This window comes from Sus scrofa, chromosome 2, assembly GCF_054392235.1.
Source record: "Sus scrofa isolate SSC_HxYL_T2T_F1_AM1 chromosome 2, Sscrofa_HxYL_maternal_Yorkshire_Landrace_v2.0, whole genome shotgun sequence".
NCBI lineage: Eukaryota > Metazoa > Chordata > Mammalia > Artiodactyla > Suidae > Sus > Sus scrofa.
Window position 1 is genome coordinate 48,668,431 of NC_139384.1, and position 8,275 is coordinate 48,676,705.

General features: G+C 43.0%; 1 long non-coding RNA gene across 1 annotated transcript; it reads right to left on the reverse strand.

The window, feature by feature from the left end:
* Positions 1-594: 594 nt before the first annotated feature.
* On the reverse strand, positions 595-5,779 carry LOC146405371 (uncharacterized). The gene is made up of 2 exons (XR_014837293.1): positions 5,735-5,779; positions 595-5,249 (listed from the first exon to the last, which is right to left on the reverse strand). It is a non-coding gene; the product is annotated as an uncharacterized LOC146405371 (long non-coding RNA).
* Between the last annotated feature and the right edge of the window lie 2,496 nt (positions 5,780-8,275).

The following is an 8,275-nucleotide window of genomic DNA, read 5'->3' on the forward strand; positions in this document are numbered from 1 at the left end:
TTTTGACAGTATTGATTCTTCCAATCCAAGAGAATGGTGTATCTTTCCATATATTTTTATTGTCTTTGATTTCTTTCATTAATGTTTCATAGTTTTCAGAGTATAGGTCTTTTGTCTCTTTAGGTAGGTTTATTCCTAGGTATTTTATTCGTTTTGATGCAATTGTAAATGGGATGGTTCCTCTGATTTCTCTTTCTGATCTTTCATTAATAGTACTAAATAAATGCAATTGATTTCTGTGTTCTAATTTTGTAGCCTGCAACTTTGCCAAATTCATTGATGAGTTCTAACAGTTTTCCGGTGCTGTCTTTAGGGTTTTCTAAGTATAGTATCATGTCATCTGCAGTGATAGTTTTACTTCTTCTTTTCCAATTTGGATTCCTTTTATTTTTTTCCTCTCTGATTGCTGTGGCTAGAACTTCCAAAACTATGTTGAATAATAGTGGTGAAAGTGGACATTCTTGTCTTTTTCCTGATCTTAGTGGGAATGTTTTTAATTTTTCACCATTGAGAATGATGTTAATTAGCTGTGGGTTTTCATATATGCTTTTTTATTATGTTGAGGTAGGTTTCCTCCAACCCCACTCTCTGGAGTTGTTTTTTTTTTTTTTTTTTGCTTTTGTTTTTGTTTTTAATCAGAAATAGGTGTTGAAAAAATACCTTTTAAAATAGCTACCCCCAAAATTAAATACATAGGAATTAATCTGACTAAGGATGTAACATATGCTAAGAACTATAAAACATTAATCAAGGAAATTAAAGAAGATTCAAAGAAGTGGAAAGATATTCCATGCTCCTGGGTTGGAAGAATATTGTTAAATAGCCATACTACCCAAAGGAATCTACAGATTCAATGCAATACCTATCAAATTACTCGTGACATTTTTCACAGAACTAGAACAAACAATCCAAGACCCAGAATTGCCAATGCAGTCAATCTTGAGGAACAAAAACCAAGCAGGAGGCATAACTCTCCCAGGCTTCAGACAATATTATAAAGCTACAGTAATCAAGATAGTGTGGTACTGGTACAAAAACACACACATAGACCAATGAAACAAAATAGAGAACCCAGAAATAAACCCAGATATTATGGTCAATTAATCTTTGACAAAGGAGGCAAGAATATAAAATGGGGAAAAAACAGTCTCTTCAGCAAGTAGTGCTGGGAAAACTAGACAGCTCCATGTAAATCAACGCAAATGGAACACACCCTCACACTATGCACAAAAATAAACCCAAGATGGCTTAAAGACTTTAACATAAGACAAGACATCATAAAACCCCTAGAAGAGAAGAACATGGGCAAAACATTCTCTAATATCAAGCATACAAATGTTTTCTTAGGTCAGTCTCCCAGGGCCACAAAAATAAAAACAAAAATAAACCAATGGGACCTAATCAAACTGACAAGCTTTTGCACAGCAAAGGAAACCATTAAAAAAATAAGACATCCCACAGAATGGGAGAAAATCATTGCCAACAATGCAACAGACAAGGCCCTGATCTCTACAATATACAAACAACTCATGCAACTCGACAACAAAAAAACCAACAACCCAATTGAAAAATGGGCAGAAGAACTGAACAGACATTTCCCCAAAGAAGACATACAGGTGGCCAACAGGGACATGAAAAAATGCTCAACATCACTAATTATCAGAGAAATGCAAATCAAAACTGCAATGAGGTACCGCCTCGCACCAGTCAGAATGGCCATCTTTAATGAGTCAACAAATAACAAATGCTGGAGAGGGTGTGGAGAAAAAGTACCCTCCTCCACTGTTGGTGGGAATATAAATTGGTACAACCATTATGGAAAAAAATATGGAGGTACCTCAGGAAATTTAATATAGAGCTACCATATGATCCAGCAATCCCACTGCTGGACATATATTTGGACAAAACTTTCATTGAAAAAGAAACATGCACCCCTATGTTCATAGCAGCACTATTCACAGTAGCCAAGACATGGAAACAAGCTAAATGTCCATTGACAGATGAATTGATTAAGAAGATGTGCTATATATATACACAATGGAATATTATTCAACCATAAGAAAGAACAAAATAATGCCATTTGCAGCAACATGGATGGAACTAGAGACTATTATCCTGAGTGAAGTGTCAGAAAGAGAAAGACAAATGATATTATTTGTATCTGAAATCTAATATATGGCACAAAGGAACTTAACTACAGAAAAAAACAAACTCAGACATGAGAACAGACTTGTGGTTACCAAGGGGGATGGGGAAGGAGTGGGACAGACTGAGAGTTTGAGGTTAGTAGATTAAACTATTACATTTAGAGTGGATAAGCAATGAGATCCTGCTGTCTAGCACAGGGAACTATATCTAGTCACTTGTGATGGAACATGATGGAGGATAATGTGAGAAAAAGAATACACACACACATATGTATGATTGGGTCACTTTGCTATATAGCAGAAATTGGCAGAGCACTATAAATCAACTATAATAAAAAATTTAAAAAAAATAAAAAATAAAATGCATGAGCACATGGCTTTAGGGCCTGGCCCAAACTCTGATACAAGAAGAGTTCCATTCAGGATGCTGTTACGTGATGTCTGCAAACCACTTAGACTGCTGCCTGGCACATATTAAGGACTTAGTAATTAGGATGGGGAGAGAATGGAGGAGGATGAAGAGATGTTATTTTTTTAGTAGTAGCTGGTGTTGTTAATGGTATTATTCATCTCCCTTTATTCATCTGTAAAATAGAATTTAAACTCTGCCAACTTCACAAGGTTGCAGTGAGGTTTGAGTGAAACAGTGTATATGAAATAAAAACTTTTAAAACTGTAAACAGCTGTATAAACAGTGGTTGCCACAGTGATAATAATCATGATGGCTGCTGTAAAATCCTGGCTTCTGCCAGGAGCACCTCTGCAGCCCAGGCTCAGGAGCCCAGGGCTGGGGCGGGCTGGCAGCGGGCCCAGCCACTCTTTCCATTGCATCAATGCCAGCACTGGTTCGCCGCCAGGTGACAGTGGAAGCCCAGCTGCAGAATGGTGGAGCACGCCCAGCCATGCCCAGGAAGATGTCTCTGAGGCCCCCAGGGTGAAGCACTTTTTGCATCTCAAAGTGGATGCTAGGCACTCTTAAGGACTATCAAAAAAAGCTTCTAAGATATGGTCCAGCCTTCAGGGGTTACAGGTTAATGAAGGAAATTGACCCCCAACCAACCTGTCCAACAGCAGAAATCTCTTCAGGGTGGGATTGACTGCAGCTGCGACTTGGCCTGTGGGGAATTAGGAGCTTCCAGAGATGTGATATTTGAGCTGGGTTCTCATGAAGGAGGATTTTTCTTGGTGGAGAAGCGGGGGTGGGGTTGGGGGACATTCCAGGCAGAGGACCAGGCACATGCAAAGAGCATGTGGTGCATTTGGAAAAGGGGGAGGGCTTTTGGCAACAAATTGTAAGGGGGTGTGTGCCACAGGGTTTTAGTGAGTGGAGGCCAGTGAAGTCGAATGTCCTGAAACTTGCAAGATGGTCCTGCATTAAGAAGAAATGGCAGTTGCAGACCCACTGAGAAAGAGTCTGGATAGGGAAGGAAAGCTTGAGTGTCGGGCGTGAGGGGAAAGATAAATCAAGGCCAAATTATGAACCATCTCATGGTTAGATGAGGCCTTGGGCCCTCTTGCAGGTGACACAGACCCACCAAATTCTTTCTCATCTACAGGGAATGGTTCCCACCATTTCTAAAGCCTAGCAGACATCCTGGCAGGACTCTGGAGGGAAATGCTGTGGTGGCTGTGCCCACAGGATGCCCAGCTGTGCTCCCTGGGCCCACCCTAACCCCCAAGACTCTTGCTCAGAGTCCCAGTCATCATGTCCCTGGCCCCAGAATGATGCCATCCTCCCTGTGAAACTCCAGACTGTGTGGATACAAACAGGCAATTTAAAAACATTTGCCAAATTGAATTCACTTCTAAGACCTGGTACACCAGCTCAGTCAAAGCAAACCTTCATTCCTTGTTGCTCGTGTATATTTAGGTTGGGCCAAGGTGGCACCAATGGATTGTCAGAATATTTGCTCTGAGCCTATACGAGGATCCGCATCCCAGGAAGAGGCCAAAGAGCTTGCTCTGCAAACTTGCCTGTTAATGCTGATAAGAGCTGGCATTCATTAAGCAAGCTACTTCAGGCATTGTCCCTGGTAGGTTACATACATGATCACATTCCATCATGACAGTGACTCATTTCACAGGTGAGAAAACTGAGGCTAGGGGAGGTAGATGAGTTGCCTAAAGTGCCCAAGCAGTAAACCAGAACTGAGATATGACTCTAAAGGTCTTTGCCCTTTCCTCTACACCAGCCTGTTCCTCTTAGTCACAACGAAATGGTTTTCTCAAAGGCAGCAAAGGGACCCAAGGCCAAGTGACCCCCAGGCAATGAAGATAGGCATGTTTTTTTCAGCCTTCTGGCCGGAGGCAGTCTGCAGAGGGCTGCTGTGGGTTCCCTGTGTGATGGTGTGAGGGCTTCATGCACACTCAACTCCTGGTCCTTGCTCAATTCAGAAGGGGGCCAGGAATGGAGTGGAAGCAGGAAGGGGAATAGAGCTTGGGAAGGGTGTTCTCTTCCAGGGCTGCTCAAGCTGCCTCTGCCAACTCCTCCCCTTTGGGTTGGCCCCTTGGCCACATGGGAATGTACTGACTTAGTGGCCTTTTTGTGGGGGAAGAGAGGCCTGAGCCTGTGGAGGCAGCACCTCATGGAACCACTCCTCCCTCCCCAAGGCCCCATAAAGGCCCAGAGCTCACAGCCGCCAGAGCCACTGCACAAACCAGATCCGCCTCTAGTTGTTTTTCCTTGCATCCTCCTTGGTGAGGGCCAAGTCTCTCACTGTCAGAGGGCTATTATCCTGCCTGAAGAAACAAAAGAGATTAATTGCAGTTGGGACTGGCCTGTTCAGGGCTGCTATAGCCTCCTTATATCCCTTGAACTCAGAGCAGGGAATCAATAGAAGAGTCTTTTCATCCATCCATTTCTCATCTGCTATATCCAGGCACTGTTCTTAGTCCCAAGGAGTAAAAAAGAAACAGGAATAATCCAATCCTCAGATGCTGCAGGCCCAATATTGCGAGACTGAAAATATAGACTCAATGTCCCAGTCTCAGCAGCTTGTGAATACAAATGGGGCTCATTTATTCATATAACTCACTTAGAGACTTTAATTCCCTGCAAAGAGTCCTTCAAATACTTCCTGAAATTTCCAAGGAGAGTCTGACCTACAATCATGAACAAACCCATTAGTTTAAGCAACAGCTAACCCCAACTCCACAGCTTGCGCTGGTTCTCTCTTGTCAATGTCCTACGTCATCACAGCTGCACACAGAAGCCTTTACACACCCAGAAATGAGTGCCTGTAATGGAAAAGCCATGAGTACTCTAACAGAAATGAACATAAAGCCTTCTATGCAAAGTAGAGAAAGGTCTTGCTTGCTTTGGGTGAGCTTGAGCCTCACTCCTAACCTTCTATCTAGATGTCCACGTGTGAATCACAACATGCACAACATACAAGGGAGGGCTAGGTGTCAAGGATGTTCCCCAAACCTCTAAGCCTTAGAGTGCCAGACTGATACTGAGTTCCATACTGAGGAGGAACAGCCTCTCCTCACATCTGCATTGGACACTGCCACCTGGGACTCTGGCATAGTGCTACCTTGCCCAGAGTCTCACAAGGTCTGTGACTCTCCTCTCCACAAGGACTCACAAACATTTCAAAGGGCTTGGCAGAGAATAAACACCTCTTCTGCACAGCCCCAAATATCCTCCTATCTCCCATCTTTCTCTCAGTCATCCCATCATCCCATCTCATACTCAGTGCTTCCCCCCAAACTACCCTCACAGACATCAGCTTGTGCCAACAGAATCCAAAGGCTGCCCAGTCCCAATCCTGACATCCATTCTTGGCTCAGTCAGAACACTCTCTTGCATGAGTAGCTACAAAGCAGTGGTGACAAAAGCTATTATAAGTGCAAGGATCAGTTGTGTGTCTTGGAGAAGAAACTAAGCTTTAAAAAGGGGTAGGAAAAGTTAAAGGGGAAATATAAGGATAATACTCCAGACAGAAGGAATAGAATGAACAAAGGTACAGAGGCATCAGCTTGGTATTGCTAGAATGTAAAACACAAGGCAGGGAGGGAGAAGAGATGCCAGAGAAGTTCACAGGAGCTGGATCAAAGACAGTTTTATAGACTACATTAAGGAGATTGTACTTTGTTTTAAGGGAGCCACTGAAGGGTCTAGCAGAAGAATGAGATGATCGGCAGTGTGCTTTGGAAGGGTTGTTCTGATTACGTAGGATGAGTTTCAGGAGGGTCAGAGAGGAGGCAGTAACTTTATTAGGGGGCTGTTTGAGTGATTAGGATAAGAGGTGATAAGGACTTGAGTAGAGTGATGGTAAAGGAGGGGGAGAATGAGGGTAGAGGGCTAGTAGCTCTCCAAACACAACCAAGAAATCAGCAAGTTAGAACTTTATCATGTTTATAATTCTGATTTGCAGATTTGTCTTTAACAGAATCCCGGCTCTCTGAGTTGCCAATGGCTATTTCACATGATCAGCAGATTTAAAAGTTTTTTCCTAAGCTCTAGTAAAAAGAAGATGATATTGGAGATGGGAATAAGATAGTGGAGTAGTAGGAATAGATCTCACCTTCTCTCATAAAAGCAACAAAATCACAACTTCTAACAGGCCTTCAACCAAATAGATTGCAAACTATCAAAAAAGATATCCTACTCTAGAAGACAAAGAAGAGGCCACATCAAGACGCTAAGAGGGGTGATTACACGACATAAGCAACCCCAAATCTGTGGGGTGGGTGGCCCACAGACTGGAAAGTAACTACACTGCAGAGGCTCACCCACTGGAGTAAGAGTTCTGAGCCTCACATCAGGTTCCCATGCATGAGGATCTTGCATTAGGAGGAAGAGCCCTGGAGCATTTGGCACTGAGGGCCAGTAGGGATTCTGTGCAGGACTTCCAGAGGACTGGAGGAAACAGAGACACCATTCTTCAAAGGTGCACACAGGCTTTCATGTGCACTGGGTCCCAGGGCAAAGCAGAGACTCCATAGGAATCTGGGTCAGACCTCACTGTGGTTCTTGGAGGATCTCCTGGGAAAACAGGGAGTGACTGTGGCTCACTGTGAGAGAAGGACATTGGAGGAAAAGGTCTCAGGGATAAAAATCAGCAAGTGCTCCTCTAGAGGTAGAAATTTTGGAAAAATCTGGCCCCACCCATTAATGCTGAGAAGCCCCAGGCCAAACAATAATCTGGGTGGGAATGCAGCCCCACCCATCAACAAACAGTCTGCCTGAAGACCCTAAGGTACATAGCCACCTCTAATCTCACCCAGAGACAAAGCCCCATCCATCAGAGGGATAAGAATCAGCTCCACCTACCAGTGGGCAGTCACCAGTCCCTCCCATCAGGAATCCTGCAGCAAGCCCCCATACCAACTTCAGCCACAAGAGGGGCAGACATCAGAAGTAAGAAAGGCTATAACCCTATTGTCTGCAAAAAGGAGACCACACCAAAATCTATACAAAATGAAGGCAAAAAATTATGACTCAGATAAGGGGACAAGAAAAAACCCAGAAATGCAGCTAAGTGATCTGGAGATACCCAGCCTCCATGAGAAAGACTTCAGACTGATGATAGTAAAGATGATTCAAGACCTTGGAAATAAACTGGAGACAAAGATTGATGAATTACAAGAAACAATGAGAAAAGTCATAGAAGATTTAAAGATTAAGCAAGAAGAGATGCAAAAGACAGTCACTGAAATAAAAAATTCACTACAAGCAACCAACAGCAGTATACAGGAGGCAGAAGAATGCATAAGCAAACTGGAAGACAGACTAGTGGAAATCACTGAGGCAGAAGAGAAAAGAGAAAAAAGATTGAAAACAAATGAAGAGAGTCTCAGAGAACTCTGGGACAATGTTAAATGCACCAACATCTGTGCTATAGGGGTGCAAGGAGGAAGAGAGAGAGAGAGGGCCAGAGAAAATATTTGAAGAGATAACAGCCAAAACCTTCCCTAACACGGGAAAGGAATCACTCACTCAAATCCAGGAAGCACAATGAGTACCATATAAAATAAACCCAAGGAGGATCCTCAGACACATATTAATCAAACTGACCAAAATTAAAGACAAAGACAAAATCTTGAAAGCAGCTAGGGAAAAGAAACAAATAACATACAAGGGAACCCTGATAAGGTTCCTGGCACATTTTTCAGCAGAAACT